We start from the raw sequence: 17,687 nt of genomic DNA, 5'->3' as shown, positions 1-17,687 counted from the left end.
AATCTATCGAAAACAATGCCGTGCACTTTCAACTAACGACTTCTGACACAACTATGACACTAATTAGCGGCAAAAATCAGGAGAGCACATAAAAAGCCTAAGAAATGTTATGTTACGCTATCCTAACTCGTCTGAATGGTCATTTTCAACTAGACTCGACGCACTAATTAAAAAGACATTTACGATTAGAAGAAACATTAACAGAAAACATAAATTTCATTTTCATCGCGAGATGCGGGACTAATAGGTACTTGTGCCTACTTTAATGCAAGTGATAATTACATAATAATTAACCAAATGATAATTAAACGAAACGTTAATAGAAAGCATGATTTTTATTTTCAACGCGAGCTATAGGATTAATAACTCATTTGTGTACTCTTAACGTAAGTAATGATTAGAAGAGACATTAACAGAAAGTGCAATTTTCATTTTCACCACGAGATACAGAATTAATAACTAATTTGTGTACCTTAACGTATGCGATGATTGAAAGAGACATTAACAGAAAGCGTAATTTTCATTTTCGTCGTGAATCGCAAGACCAAGCAAGGGTATCCGTCTGCCAACGTTATTATTATTTGATTGGCGGTCTCAGAATCGCTGGGAATCCTCCGCGCTATGTACAATCTCTGCGGTTCATCCAAGGAGATAAACCAGTCCGTTAAACTTGAAACGATTATGTAAAAATAAATGACCTTACTTTCGTCGATCAGTGTCAAACAATCGTGAAAGTGAACCTACCGGAAATTTCTCTCATACTCTAGCGACCGCACTTTCCTCGCAGACAAACGTAATGATAATAATCTTTTAGTAGTCGCGCCTCTAAACCGGTCTTCCTCAGAAAACAGCCTCCGCTCGCCGCTGCGAATAGCTATTTATATAGTACCAAGAAACGCAAACGGTACACAGTGTGTAATTAGGTACACTTAATTAACCTATCCCCAACGGACGACGTGCCGGTGAATTAAAGCCCTGCGTTTTCCCACACACACAAACACACACACACACAATAAAACATATTTATCTTCCTCCAATTAAACGATTCTTTCCGTACAGAAATTTAACTGTCTTCAAATGGACTTCAAAAATTGTCACTGGAAATGCAATAATATATGTAATATAAATTTTTACCACACACACACGCACAATAAAATCTATTTGGCACTGTTCATCGTTAACATTAGATCAGAAATTAATACTTTAATATTATCAAATTCATTAATAAAATAAAATTAATTTTTATACATAATCAATTTTTTGGGGGGTCTACCAGAAATGGTAGATAGGATTGTTTATTCAGATTTGTCAAAGAATGTTTGCATTAATGTGTCGAGTGTAGAGCAAATATGGTTAGGCTCTGCAAAATACTAGAAAAATGAAAGAGCGTTCTTGGAGTTATTCTTTAACTTTGCGATTTTAATTCCGTTTCAATGAATTTCTCAAACTTGGCACTCAGCGATAAAAATGCGATTTTGGACCTAAGGGAAAAGCACCGCCGAGAATAACTTCGCGGAGTTTATAAATATTTAAGAGAAACTTTTAGGAACTATAACGCGATATTAATGGAACGTGATAGTATCGGTGTCAAACGAGTGATGGCAGTTAACTACTATTACAGTTTATTGCTAACTAATTAGCTGACTATGTAAATCGCCGTTTTCCGGCTAACGGGCCCGTTAATAACCGAGAAAGTAAAAGTTCATTTCAAGATCAAAGTTATTCTATAATTGTCTAAAAACATTCTTTCTCGGCAAACTAATAAAAAAGACCGCGCGCTTCCCCTCCATACGGGAAATGCATCGTTTCCACGATCAACTTTCTCTACACATGAAATCACAACGACTACGCCGCGCTTATAATTTTACAAATGCCACTCGCACTGTCACGCTATTTACCGGAGATATTTAATTGTGGGTATTATGCACAGTACGAGACGCACAATGAAGACAGCAAGACTTCGAATACGAGAGCATAACATTATTTCGCGTACGCCGCCACGCTACAGTAATATCATTGCAATTTCATTGCGCATAACTTTCTTATAAATCATTACTTTGTCGCAATACGCGGTCCGCCGCGATCCCAATAGCATCAACGAATTATTAAGTGATACTAAGATAATTACACGTTTTCATTCTGCGGGAGAGCGAAAGATAGTGGACTGCGAACTTGATACATTTATGACAGAAATGACCAAATGCAACAGAAAACACGAATTTAATAATTCTACATTCAACGCGTTATAATTATTAAGAAAAGAAATTAATGCCTGTGTGGCTCTGGTTTGCAATTAATGCCTGGTCTGGTTTGCAATTAACAATGTTTATTTCGCATGAAATTTCACAATCTAGATGTTAGGTATATTATTATTTATTTATTTATTATTTAGTTGTTAGATGAGTCCATAAAAAATATAAATCACGTACAGACGTTCAAAAGATTAGGCCATTTTCTTTGCTTTATCTTGCATTTCGTGATTTCAACGAATATTTGTATGCCCCAAATGTAAATTAATCTGTGATCATCCAAGAACATAAAAGTCTACAATAACCTTGCTACTTGAAAATAGAAACATTAAATAAAAAGAAATTGAAAATGCCTAGCCGGGTAGCCGGTCATCGACGTAAGAGTTAAATTGCAAAAAGCTCAGCGCAACGATTGCACAACCGTGGTGAAGTCACCGATACAATGCTGACCGTTTCGTGTAAAGTGTAACGATAAATAAAAGCGAGGGTAGGCCGATATAGGTCCTAAAACTTCGTTTCACTTTCACCTCGCCCCGGCCGGCGAAGCCATTTTGTTTGAAGCTGTGAACATGCCCAAAGATGTAATTGTGAGAACTTCTAAGCTGAGGAGAGATTGCCAAATCGTTTCCATACTGCGCGCAGCTTAGATCGATGATCTCGGCGTGTTTTCCTCGGTGGAAAATCTTTGTTTAAAACCGACGAAGAAAAAAGGAAACCCGGCGGCGGCGGCGGCGGCGGCGGCAACGCGGCTCTCCTTTTCCTTTTCCTTTGTTACCGCGCGAGAAATTACGCGGATACGAGCAATTTGCTCGCGTTGAGTAATAAACCGAGCGTCCTCAGCTCGAAAGACAATTAAGTAACAACCTCCGGTTAACAAATCTTATTTAATTAACGCCTCCCGTTCGCCCGCGGCCGTCTATGTCAAATTTTAATGATGCGGGCCTCGTTGGTTCGCGACGGGCCGCGCGCCATTTCCGACGCCATGTTGGACCATCGCGGAGGTTTCTCACACTTCTAGTCAATAAATAAGAGTTATTAACACTGGAACTACCGAGCTTGCTTCTGATCTCGCCTTTCTCAGTTATTGAAATTATAGGATATAATTTCATGAGAATATTTTCAATGTGGAATGCAATGTTAATGCGTGACCCTCGTAAGCAATTTTAATTTTATTTCGTATTCACATTTTTACTGGATTCAGTTACCTGTAAAATGGTGTAAATGTACAGAAAATTATTGGAATTATTTTCGAGACCTGACTGATTTGACAAATCACTAAATTGTAATGTCCTACTCTCCAAACCTACGGTGGAGATATGTAAACTGACCTACTCGTTTTTTGAATGACTGTAAGTCTTTAACACTGAACCTACCGACACTTCTTGCATACGTGTTCCTACCGTGCGTGGTCAAAATGACCGGTCCTTAAAAATGTTATTGTTAATACATTAAACGTAGATAATACTCAATTTGTTGCTGAATGAATTAGTAGGTGAACAACTTTCATAAAATGACGATACAAATTTATTTTCATATAATTTCAATTATACAAAAAATACTGCAATGCTCACTCCTCGATTGACAAAATTGTACTGTGTCGTCGACCTTTGCGATTTGTTTTATCAACCAGGTATGTATTATCATCCAGGCACGTGCGTAACTTGATAGCGTCTCATTCACTAAGGCGGCTCATTTATTTTGAGTTGGCCATGTCACATTGAGAATACCCTTTCTTTTATACTGATCGTTTAGGTTTAGAAGAGTAAATATTATATTATCTCGTGCGGTCAAATTGACCAGCCGCGGTAAGTAGGACAGGCTACATCATCAGTACTATCATTGAAGATTAGGAATGGAAATTATTTTAAGCTTCAAGCTAACTTAACTTTAAACTTGGATACTTTCGAAACGAGTTTTCTATTTAGCAACAAAAGCTAAATGATTTATAAAATTCACCGCAGATTTATGACTAAATACCGTAGATTTTTCAACAAAATAAAATGTCGAATAATCTGCGAGAAATGATGTCAAACAAAATAATTCTACAATTTCAGCGTTAAATCTCGAACATTCTTAAATTCTATTGCATTCCCGGTACCTGTACTATCGCATAAATGAATAAAAATCCGCGTTCCACGGCTCCGGTCCGAACCGCGGTTTCTCTTAATGCAGTTCCAATGTGAATAAAGTAGTGCAGCGGCTAAATTTAAAACGGACACTTTACGAACTATTTTACATAACGGTGAACAGGTTGCGTGCCCGGCGTTCGAACACTTCGCCACATTTCACTGGCGCTGATTGACATTTAATTGGAGGCGACATTCGTTCGCTAAAGGAGGACAAAGTCGGCTGGCGACAAAGTGTAACGAGCGCGAGTCGAATGCTCTTTAATTAGATGGGAGAAACGAAATTAATGCCTGCGTGGTCGCGGACAGCCACCCCCGTCATCGGAGGAAATCACGGTGTTTTGCAAAAGTTCGACGCGGAGGCATGCCTACGCGGGTAAAATCGATTCGAAGAAGCTAATCGTCTCGACACAAGCTGCTCCCCGAGCTTAGATCAGAGGTTAATTGGCGAGATACGGAGGCGGATCTTTCAAAATCACGTTCACAACGCGTTTAGCAGATCCGAGCATCGGCTCGGAAGCGAAATTAGCGAAAGCAAATCGCACGCTGCGCTACCGACCTTTCATTGCCGGACGATTTTCTTGCTGTTTAACAATTACGGTTTCTCAAGACCATGGTCTTTCTCCATTTTTCACGGGAATAAGTGGCCACGCATTTCCGAACGGTCAACATCAGAATGCTTATGAAGAAACCGACCGATCCGTTTCGATAATGTCCCTTTTTCCATTCAAATCACATCACTGCATTCGAATTGAAAATGATTTTAATCCTTTAAAACACTTCTCGTATCGTTCCTTAATCCCTTGCACTGTTATTTATTTTGTGATTATAATGATTAGAAATTCTTCATCGTTCAGAATTTTATAGAAAAGAAAAACAGATTACTATGTTTAAGTTTGAAAACTATGTTTTCTCCAAAGGATATATGTCAACTACAACAAAATAGAATTTTATTTCGGTTTAAAGGAAATTAATAATATACATTTCAGTCTCGATATCGTAGAGCAAGGGGTTAACACATTACCTGCCTGGCGAGTATTTTATAATTTTTAAAAGTCTACGGTCTATAATTACAGACTTTTTCACGGATCGTTCAACAGGAACAACAATTTTAATTGCGAACCAACAAATCATCCCCAGTAACGTCATTTAAAAATTTAATTTTCAATTATAACGTAAAAGAAGATTTATAATCTCAGTATAGTGCTATTATTGAAAATGCAATAAAAGATAATGTTTCTCTAAAATGTTGTATTGTTTATCATGATTTAAAATCAAGCCTACCAAGAATAACTATCAGTTAGTGTGATAAGTTCGATCGCGTCGAAAGTGACGCGTAAAGCACGTATCTTTTAACCCTCCGTATGCTATGCCGGGGTCATTCGTGACCCGTCGCGGTGGGGATAAAGAAGCTCGAGCGACCGTCAATATGTACAATTTTATTTCGAGATAAGATGACGCTTTTTATTTCGAAATAAGAAAATCGCCTCTTCTTCTTCTTCATCCGAAATACGGCGATCCCTAGGCATCGCCTTATATCGAAAGAAAACTGTATTCGTGAAATATCGTTGTGGGTCAGAAATGACCCATAGGCCTAAAACTCGCAGTGGTTCGAGGGTTAGTAAACAAACAGGAACATTTCATGAATAAGTATATTTAACCTTCCAGAACAGATGGAAGTAGATCATCGAGCAAAATTGTGTATCATTAATTAGGGAAATTTTATGCAAGATATAGTCTGACATTCCCGTCAAGAGACGGACCTAATTATACAATCTTATATTTTAGATTAACAAGGTGCACACATAAAGTGAATTTTTAACCGTAAATTGTTAACCGTTCAAATCTCCGTTCCGTAATTAAGTAAAAATAAGTTCGCGAGTAAAAATTTCGTTGCCCTTCGATCCTTCTCTTATTTGATTAACGATCGAAAGAATTCAATTACGTTTCCTACGGAATACGAATCCGATGCGGTACTTCGATCAATTTGCATGAAGGAGAGTCTTGCTTGGATTCAGTAATTAATCAAAAACCGGCAGATACGTGGACCGTAAATGTAGCAGCCTGTTGCTAGTTAGAAAGGCGGTATATCGCCGTTGTATATGTACGCGCATAATGTCTACTTATACCGCTTCCCGGCGCAGATTTCTCAATCCGAAGTGACATAGGTGCAAAATACTGCGTGAATATCCTAGTTTGGTTCACTTTCTTTTCCATCAGCAGCTCGCTGCCATTATGCTCGTTTGAAAACGCATTCGACAGTGTTAGTAGCTTCCTGTTCGAATAAACCGATTCTCGTTCAAACCAACACGAAGTTTCTTCGGTAAAGAAATGTATCTTGGTAACAGTATTATTCTGCAATAGCAATCGAATACGACGCTTACCGTTTCAACAACCGTGCACCATTTCGTTGCTATTAGATCGGCGTAAAAAAATAATGGCTGAATTTTTTCGCTTTTCGAGTTCAATTTTTGTAATACATTGCACTTTATACAGGGTGTCCCAAAAATGTTGTACTTCCTTGAAATTCCTAAGATCATTTGAAGTAACTTTCTCCTTTGCGAAAATCTTCTCCGCGGCTTTATTGATGAGTTATTAACGAAAACCACGGACCAATCGGAGCGCAGCTATAGCAGAGGGATCCTGGCTCGGAGATAGCTCTCACTGAACGTGACGTTGGTATTGGTTGAGTCAGAATCTGCCTGCTGTATCCGGGCTCTGATTGGTCTGTGCTTTTCGTTAACCCCTTCCCGTATTTTAACGAGTCTGGCTCGCGATGAAGATTGTGGCACAAACGTAAACATCACGAGTAGAACTCGTGGAGTGAAAATCTGTCAAACGTAAACATCACGAGTCACAGATATCACAGGTATTTACATTTCGGCTCGTACTGTAACTAAATAGCACGGGAAGGGGTTAATAATTCCTTAACAGAGCCGCGGAGAATATTTTCGCAAGGAAAAAGTTACTTCGAATGGCCTATAGAATCGCCCCTTCTAAGAAAATATATTTTCGGGACACCAGTACCCAGTACCAGTAGTGTATATCAGTTTAAAACTTATCATTTTTAAGATTGTTGCTTCGTTTAGCTGCTATAAAATAATTTTTCTGGCGCTTTGGTGAGCGACAAGATTCGTTAGAAAAACGCAAAGCTATTGTTTTTGCACTAACCTAAACTAGTAGAATATTTTTAATATTTATTTACTCAAGATATTAAAAGTACGAATTCATAAAGAAAATATTGAAATTGTGAATTCTGATTGAAATTATCCTCGAATTTGTTAGTTAGTTGAAAATTTAAATTGGAATTTTGTTAAATGAAATTTTAAAAATTCACGAAGCTTGTTTCAAACTACGTCAGCGTATGCTGCCTTCGGTGGTGATAAAAATGATCAGGATAACTTGGATCGTTCCTCATTGTTCCAACATCATTGACCTGATTACGAACGGGAACGTTAAACAAATCGCAGTTATTTCAAATATTTCTGGGGCACGGCCTTGTGCGAACAAACTGTTCTCTCCGAGTTTTTTTTTCCGCTCACTGGATAAATGAAAGGGACATTTCAATTTTACGTGGTTTCTTGCGGCAGACCACCGCGACAAACTTCGCTACATTTTTATGTCTCTTTGCCTCCAACTTAATCCTTTAATCGACGCACAAGTAATCTTTGACCAACCGATGTGGACTCGGTACTAATCTAACCGTAATGAAGATTGTCATCGGGGAACCAATCACACACCGCGTAATGATCAACCTTAATGGAAGTTGATGGAAATGGCGTGCGCGGCAATCGAAATAAAGAAACGAAAAGACCGCGGTTTTGCGGGAGTCGTGCTAGAAGCGAAGTTTCACAAACGAAATCGTTGGCAAATTTGCTGATAGTCATCATTCGCAGATTATCATCGATTTACATAAAATATTACATTGGGAATATAGAAGTAGAAACCTTATACAAATCTTGTAAACTCTTTACCGGAAGCCAATGCAATCGGACGATGACTTGGAAAGTCAATGAAACCCGTCGATCCACGACGGCCCGTGCATTCTTACTCCTCATTATTATGACTAATTGACTACTCTCTCATCATTTAGGAACCTCAGAATCGAGTCGTAATCGACGGGAAATAACGTCATGGCTCTTTCAAAATCTCTTTTAATAAGAAATACCGAGCGCCAAGGACGAGGTTGTGATTTCCCTCGAAAACGAAAGCACCGTTTTATTGCACAAATTCTGCTCGGTTGGAACGGTTTCTAAACGTTCGATCGAATCGCTATTAATTTAATCCACTGGCTTTTGTTTACCATACATACGAGAAAAACGCTAAAATACTGTTCGACAGTCAAATTATTAATAAACTGCCCCGCCGAAACGCGATTTCCTTTGCTGTCAGGAAAATGTAAGAGGCAAATATAAAATATGAATTGTGCTAGAATATAATTCGATTAAAAATCGAACTGTAATTTAAGAAGAATATGTTGGGTCAAATTCTTGCATTACTTTGTTCGCAACGATTTGTGTGCCAATCTAGCAATGCATGACGGACAATTGTGCGAACTATGCAATTTCGAAGAAGGTTACATATCTTGAAGTAACAAGTGACTCACTTTGTTCTCGCAATAAACAATCGCGCAGCATGGCAATTACGTGTTAAACGGAAATACGAGGGATCAATTAACTCGACCTTCATTAGCCGGTTTCACTGATAAATCTTATTGGCTCGCGGACACGCGCCGCTAAGAGGAACGTCAATAGTAACGGTTCGAATCTAATTTCACGGAGCAATCCGTGTAACGAAATTATCTCGCGAAGCATAACAGGTCTTCCTCGATTTATGCGGGGAAAAAACAAAAAAAGACGGAAAGAGAAATGTCAATGTCCATTTCGTCGTCGTTATTCCACATTCCGGGACTGCTATTTCCGTGGCATGAAATCGATTTGATAAACTAAACGCAAACAAACCGGACAATAAAGACAACCATAAAGGTAAAGAGATTAAACATTTCGATTCGGTTACGCTTCGATTGCCGTCAATTATACAAAATCGTTTCATTTTTGACTGTTGACGGTGTAATTTTCGTGACGTAAGAGGGAAAGTATGAAAATTGTTGTTATATTCTAAATAACTGTATGGCAGCTGTATGCGCATTAACGAAAATTAATAATATTTCTCCTTTATGCTTCCTACCATTCGGTTCAATCAAATTTTTCTCTTATTCTATTATTTATAATTTATACCTATGTTTGATGTACCTTTCACAAAGTATTGTATACAAAAAAGAAACATAAAGTGTTGAAGTACTATTTGTCAGCACAAAGTGATAAACTGGAATTCGCTATTGAATTTTATGAATATATAAAAATATTTACAGGCTATTACCACAAAAAAGATAATTTTACGAATGCAAAATAAATATTTTTATAAATACTACAATGTTTTGTTTAAAGTGAGTCTTACGAGAACGTTCGTTAGATTTGTGTTAAGTAGATATTTGAAGGTTTTATGCAGAATTGTTCACACGTGTTGAAACTCATTAGTTAGTTTCACACACACAACAATAACACTGTCTTCTTTCCCATTTAATTCCCACAACGGATTTCACTAATGTCGAGTATAATTATTACGTTGCGAAGCCAGAGAAAGTTTACACAATCTTGATACATTGATACCGCGCGATACATAATTATTACAGATTTGGATCATGCAGAATATTTACAAGTATAATTGTTGTTCAAACAAAAGTCTATTTAGGAAGCTAAAGTCAAGGTTGAAAACAGAAGCAGAAAGTCACGAAATAGAAATTGGTAGTTATGTAGATTTTAAAAAATAACCACTTTTCACAAGCAATTATATCAATGTGTATAAAAATTTAAATAAATTCAAATATGGATTTTTATCTATAACAAGTTAATTAATTGAACAATATACTTTTAACTCGACGCATTCCTCTGCCTCGTGTTTCATAAAAATTTAAGCAAGCAGTGAATTTCATAGAAAATTAATAATCAATAGCAGTATTTAATAAATTGTAAAATAAGAAATTACGGTCTATCAATATGGTAGTGACTATCCATTCGATTTAACGTTAAACAAAATCATAAATTGATGATAATATTATCTTTATTATTGTGATTCAAATAGTTTTGTTTCTCGTTACATTTTTTTGAAGAAACGAAAAGGAATGAAAATTCTTTATTGCTAATCTATAATCCAAAAATGCGTTGCAAATAATCGTATGATAAATCTTTGCGCTATAAATTCCTGGCAAATCTACAAAAATATTGACGAACTGTAAAAGTATAATACATTCAGCTTAACAATTCCTTCGAAATTTTAATTTTAGACTCGCGAAGGGAGGAACACCACATTTCTGACTAATTTCCAAATTTCTTTGTGTAATTCCTTTATTAATGCAGCTTTACAGATACGCTAAGGGAGAAACGCGATATTTCTGATTAATTTCGAATTTCCAAATTTCGATCAATCTCCAAATCGCGTTAATTAAGCCGCAGCTGTGAAAGAAAGATTGGTTCCTCCAATCCCGCTATGAAAGTTAACGGACTGCATATTTGTATAAACCGAAACGCGAAAGTGAACCAAGTTGTTCAGGAAGCAAGTTTCTAATACGAATGCAATGCCCGTACGCACCAGTTTATCTAGCGAATCAAGGAAAGTCGTGCTGCCTGCTCTTAATTTTAAGGAGTAGTCCACGCCGGCTCGATATACTTTTCTCACCGAAAACTATCCATTTATTAAAACTTGATTCAACATACGATTCACGAAAAATATTCCTAAAACGAACAATTCCGATTCGACATATCATTTACACTCTGGTCGACAAACCAGAGCCTTCGTGAATCGAAAATAATTTCTCTTCACACGGTTATCTCTCAGATATAAAAATTCCCTTACTCCATTCATAACACTCATAAAGATATATTGAACCATTTAGAAGATACAAAGTATCGCACACGAAAAAAAATAGACGTTTATTCGAATAATCGCGTTCGTACAAATTATAGAATTTACCTATTAACACGTTCACAGTCCTATAAATGGACGGTTCCAATTGCAAGTAAAAAGCTGACGCTTGTAATTAACCCTCCGTGGGCAACTCGTTTATGTTTACTGCTGTAATCTTTCAAAAAATCTAAAACAATTCTGGAATACGTATCGAAGGTCTCTGTGTTGATATATAATCGTCGAGACGTCAAACGTTCAAAACGGGAAAAGATAAATATCATAAACGACCTAGGTAGGCCACGAAGGGTTAAGAGTAACAATTTCCGCGAACATGATTAACCTGGAAGCCATTTCGAAGCTAATGGAACGCAGTCGCGTAGTCCATAAAAGCAGACCGCTCGGTGTCGGTCTAAATAATAATAGTCATCGTTGCTCTCTGTTCGAGATCGGACGTCCGGATGTGTAAACGTGTTAAATGGTCACAAACAAACACTGCCGTTGTCGAGCAGCAGATCAATCGGTTTATCCTCCAATCGATCTTATCGGTCGTAAGTTCACACGCGATTCAAATCGTCGTCGCAGCACACGCGTACGGTTTTTTCATCGTACGACCCGAATATTTCCCCGTCGAGTTTCTCGAACAGTTTGCACAGAAAACAAAAGGATGAAAAAAAGGAAAAGAAAGAAGAACATGCGGAAGAACACAAGCTGTCGGATGGAAACACCAAAAAATATTTGTGTCCTTGTTCTGTGAAACGTAACGATGTGTGTCTTTTTTTTTTGTGTCGTTTCGTGAATGCGTGTAGTTGTAAGAGCACTACTCACCTGCGAAGATAAGGAGCCGCATGGTGAACAAATGAGTGACGAAGCGACGAGTGAATGTTCGGAAGAAGTGGATTCCTGGTCGCTTTATAGACGAAGGGGAAAGGCCGCGCCCGAACGGACCAGGTGGGGTTGTTAACCACTTTTCCGCAACGCGAACTGTTTCCAAGTGAGCATCGCCGGGGCACACGAAATGCAGAAAACAAAGACATTAATGCACCGCGGTGCTGCAACGCGCGTTATTCCTTGTACCAATCAATTAGAATCCGGCGATCGTCGTTGACGTCCAGCGTCGTTCGAGAATTTCGAACACTCACTTTTATTGGACCAATTTGTTTGAAAACGTGCAGATTATCACGTGGAAATAATTTTGTTGTAGAACACCTCTTTGGAGGCAAGATGTCCTCATTATTTGTTGGTGATCACTAGACTACGGATCTTTATACAAAATAAAAATTATTCTGTTAAATGAAATTTCATCCAAATTCATCTTTTAATTTCTTCATAAATGCATAAAAATCCGAAGTCTAGTAGTCACTGTGATCTTCATCACTTTTTGAAATTGTATAGATTGTAATAACTAAACTGCGAATCTTTGTGAAAAATACAAATTTTCTACGTTGATTGCAAAGAACACGGACTAAATGAGAATATGTTTCTCCTTCTAATCATTTTTAGAAAACATGTGTTCAGTATGTATCAGTGTGTCTTCAGTAGTGAGGATTATTTTAAATAAATACACTAAGGGGAAATCGTTTTATTATAGGACCCCGAAGCTTCTAGGAAACAAGATACTTTCAATATTTGCTAGTGGTCATTTTTAATCGACATTATAAGAATTCTGATTCTTTTGCCATTTCGTTTTTAAATTGTATAGACTGTAATTATAGCTTTTACTTTTCAGTAATCTTAAGTAGTATCCATTACTTCAAATAGATTCACTATGGTGAGACAATTTTGTTATGGATCATTGAATTTTCTTGGAAGCAAAGTACTTTCAATATTTACTGGTGATCACCTGATCACTGTAATTTTCAGTCGATATTAGTCGAATTTCTATTGTTGTTACATTTTTAAAAAATTATGTAGATTCTAACTATAGCTTTGAGATTTTTCTTGACTTAAATAGTAACGATTATTTTAAATAAATACATTATAGTCTTCTATTGACACATGAAAGTCCTACGAACGTAGGACTTACAACACTTACAACACTGTACGTCTTTTAAACGTCTTAGAGATGTCTTTTAAACGTCTTGGAGACGTCTTTTAGACGTCTTAGAGATGTTCATAAATGTTCATTAAAATAAAATAAATTTAAATGAATAAAGCAATATTTTATTGTTATTCATTTTTCAATTATACATTAAAATATACATTAAAATTCATTTCAAAGTATACATTAAAATTAAAATTAAAGATTACAATTAAAACTAAACATTAAAATTAAACATTAAACATTCAAATTAGACATTAACCATTAAAATTGAAATTAAACATTAAAATTGAAATTAAACAATACAATTAAAATTCGTGATTCTTTTAACACAAGCAGTAAAATACCATCGATATTTCTTTTGATGAACAAAAAATGTTCCATGTGTATTTATTATAATTTTGCTATTCTATCGTACCTATGGGTACCTAAATATTAATGCAATGTTGTTAATAATTCTCAGATATGTTGTTAACAATTAATAATTAATACAATCGGACGCCCTTTTCAGTCACATCTGTATAGCTGCCTACGTGTCCGTTTGGCTTCCAAGCATATATTCACCTCTTGTGCACTTTAGGCACTTTAGTCTACTGCAACACTTCGAGTAGCACTCAGACAAACTGTGTCCTAAAAAAAAATGAACGAAAATTAAGAAAAATTATAAAACAACGCTAAGATAAATATAGCAGAAGGGCATAAGCAAAAACAACAACTTACTTAGCAAAAAAACGAAAATACTTGTCTAAATAATATGTAAATAACGACGTGCAACAACGATGTGGAATAACGCTGTCCAAAGTTCCCAGTTCACAACGCTTGACGAATCACAACACTAAGGAATAGTTCAGGCACGGCGGAAACAGTGCATTTGAACAAATATGAAGACGTTAATGTAAATAAACACCGCGCGGTTGATCCGCGTAAAGTTAAACGAAACACGGCCTTGAACGGTTCTAGGGTAACTGACGAGAAGTCCTCCCCCACTCTGTGACCAGATCCCTTAAACACGGACCACCCGGCCGTAGGCGCAGTAGATACCGTCAATTAAACCACTAAATACAGTTCAAATTGTATCGTGTTTAGTATCATTTTAATCAGAAAAGCACCACAAATAAGTTGGCGAAAGTCAGGGCAATTCAGCTCAGGGCAGCTCGAGGAAGCTCGAGCTTCTCGGCCCCTCGCGGGGTATCCCCCTCCCCCTCAGTGGAGGGGATAAGTGAACTGACTACGATTGTGTAGATCAAGACTGTACTGTATTAAATTATATAAATACTAGTTGTTTTTCAAATTGTCCAGATCTTGATGTGCTATAAATGCGTAAATATCAGTCAATCACATTACACAATACATCAATAAATTGGAGAGTTTGTTCTAGCCACATGAATATATAAGCTTCGTGTTACCTATTTCGAAATCTTTCCGCGGTCGCATTATTCGAACGCAAAGAACTTTGACATATTTACAAACCCTTGAGCATTAAACGAGTAAAAACTAGAATTCGAAAGAAATTTCCTTTGCCGTACATTCGATGTTTTGTATTACTAAACAGATTGCTCCAGCAAGGCGTATATATTTTCTTACACAAAACTGTTACATTATGGAACAACTGAAATGCTGTCGACGCGTGTTATGTTGGGAATAAGGCAAGAAATTAACCATACGCCGTTCAATCATCTTCTTTGCTTGCCTGATTAATTCATTCATGCTGTAAATCGCACGAAACCCGCAGCAACGATTGATAAAGGTGTACACTCGCTCGAGATAGATTGAGCAATCGTGCTGTTCAAAATACAGGATGTAAAATGGTGACATAAAACGGAGTCGGTCACGGATACCGGCGTGTTGATTTTACCGTTTGATAAGTTACATTTTTCTAGCCGATCGGTACCGATAGTACAGTAATTTCTATCAAACGTAAAGCGACTTTCGTCAATAACATCGGTCATTTTCTCAAATAAATTCTAGCAAATTTCAATCGTAAAACGTTAAAACATAAAAAGCCCAGAATGTGCAGTGTGTTAATCGGCGTTGATAAACAAACGCTGATAAACATAAAGTGACTTTTATCAGTAAAATCAATCCTTTTATTAAATACAGTGAATCCAAAAAGTATTTGAACACTAAATTTCCGATTCACGAGAAATTAGCAGTATTTGAACTATAATAATTTCGTTAAAAAGTCTAATATAATGATAAAGTACTTTAAATCCATGGTGTCATTTCAGTCACGGGAAAAATATTTCAATGCATTTACAGACAGTGCAATCTTGAAAGTTTTAGACAAAAAAGGCATGTTCAGTTTCCCAGTCGCTGTATCGCCAAAAAATATCTTAGTAAAAAATGAACGCTCGATTGTGAAAGTAGAAGCTTCAATCTGTAAAGTGAGCCCAAACTTATTACTATCACGGTTTAAGTATCGAGAATTCATCGAGAATGGGAAATTCGGTGTTCAAATACTTTTTGATAATTTTCGGTCGTAAATTAATCCGCAAAGAGCCAGAATAACGGAAACTATGCAGTTGTGATTCGATCGCTTAAAAGTAAGCACGTATGTAATTACTAAATGATTCCCGTGTAATTCCAAACGGAAATCGATAAACTATACAAGTACCACTAAACGATCCAAAACGAAATCTGCTAGACATTACGCACTTCGGTACTGCACTTTAATTACTTCTTCTCCGTTTAAAGGAATTATTATAAATAACTGCCTATTAGTAATTCCAGTTACCGAGCACCATAAATATAGACATTTCCTAAGCACACACGATCTAATCCGAAATTTATTGTACTATATGGGATTTTCCAACGGGTGTTACCACACACATTTCTTTTTAATCGAACCGAATTAAATGTGGAAAAGAACATGCGAGAGGAGTCCTTGCGCAAATCCCGACAAACAATGACACAAAGATGCATTGGCTTGGATTTCGCTGAGATTTTCATTGCCCCAGATGCGATAACTTTGCTTGTTAACAACGCTGGAAAATGACATAATAAAGCGACACAAGCACCCAATTAACTACGACGTTGCCCACTATCAGCTGGCTTCGATTACTTTTTTTTTATGGTTTTATGTCGCATCAACTGCTAGGTTATTAGCGACATCATAATGTAAGCAAGGATAGGTTATTTGATTTATCAATTTGGTTTCCTTAATAAATTCAGTTTCGATTGAATCTTGTCAAATTCTGCGATAAACCACAGATGAAAAATGACAAACAGAATCGTTAAAAATTGTTTTTGTCATATAGCAAACATAATTAAAAAATATACAGTAGCTTCTATTGGAAATTATCAAGTATATTTTCTACTAAAATTTACCATGCAGATTCTATAATAGACCACAGATAAAAATGACAAGCAGAATCGTTAAAAATTGTTTTTGTCATAAAACAAATATTATTTAAAAATATTCGATAACGTTGGAAAATATTTTATTCGAAGCTGTTTTCGGAAAATCGCTATAAAAAACAACACGAGCATGTATCTAATACCACAAGGAGCATATGTACCTATGTACCGTAGCAGCAAAGTCGATCGAAAGGAAAGCACGACACTCTGTCCGCTTAGGTGAACGCTGCACGGTGAATGTATTATAAGAAATTCGAGAGGAAACTACCGGGTCACTAACAGTTGGACCACCATTTGGAAATACGGCGAAACAAAGATAGAATAGGAGGAATAAATCTAACCGTATCAATAGAAACGTCTGATGTAATGGAAACCATTTTGTACTGTGACACGAACAATAAATATTCTTGTACACGACTTAATGATAAAAACACGCGTCTTACACGGGTCTCGTGAAAGTTCTTCCCTTCGGTCAATTACTCGTAGACTGGAGATTTTTATCCAGAAAAATTTACTTTCTGAAATAACGAATTTAATATTATATCAACGTGAAAGTAAAAATAGTACTAAATCAATATTATATCAATGTGAAAGTAAAAATAGTACTAAATCAATATTATATCAATGTGAAAGTAAAAATAGTACTACATCTTTTTGTATTTCATATTTTTTTGTGCTTCTTATAACCATTTTTTTAAATAAATGCATAAAAATCGGCGATCTGGTTATAGTAAATTAATTCTTGAAATATAAAAGATCATTGATACAAGAAATGTATTTATATGTAATAAATCTTTATGCAAAATAAAAATTGTCTACATTAAGTCCGACAAGCGGGGTTTATATAAAAATGTATTTCATCTGGTACACATAAGAAAATAATATAACCGTAATTATTGCACTTTCTAATGCTTTAATTGTTCTGTGTACCGTTTGTTTAATGACAACTACGCT

This window comes from Halictus rubicundus, chromosome 3 (assembly GCF_050948215.1).
Source record: "Halictus rubicundus isolate RS-2024b chromosome 3, iyHalRubi1_principal, whole genome shotgun sequence".
In the NCBI taxonomy this organism is placed as follows: domain Eukaryota; kingdom Metazoa; phylum Arthropoda; class Insecta; order Hymenoptera; family Halictidae; genus Halictus; species Halictus rubicundus.
The sequence above is the reverse complement of the archived record's forward strand: the minus strand, read 5'-3'. Positions refer to the sequence as shown.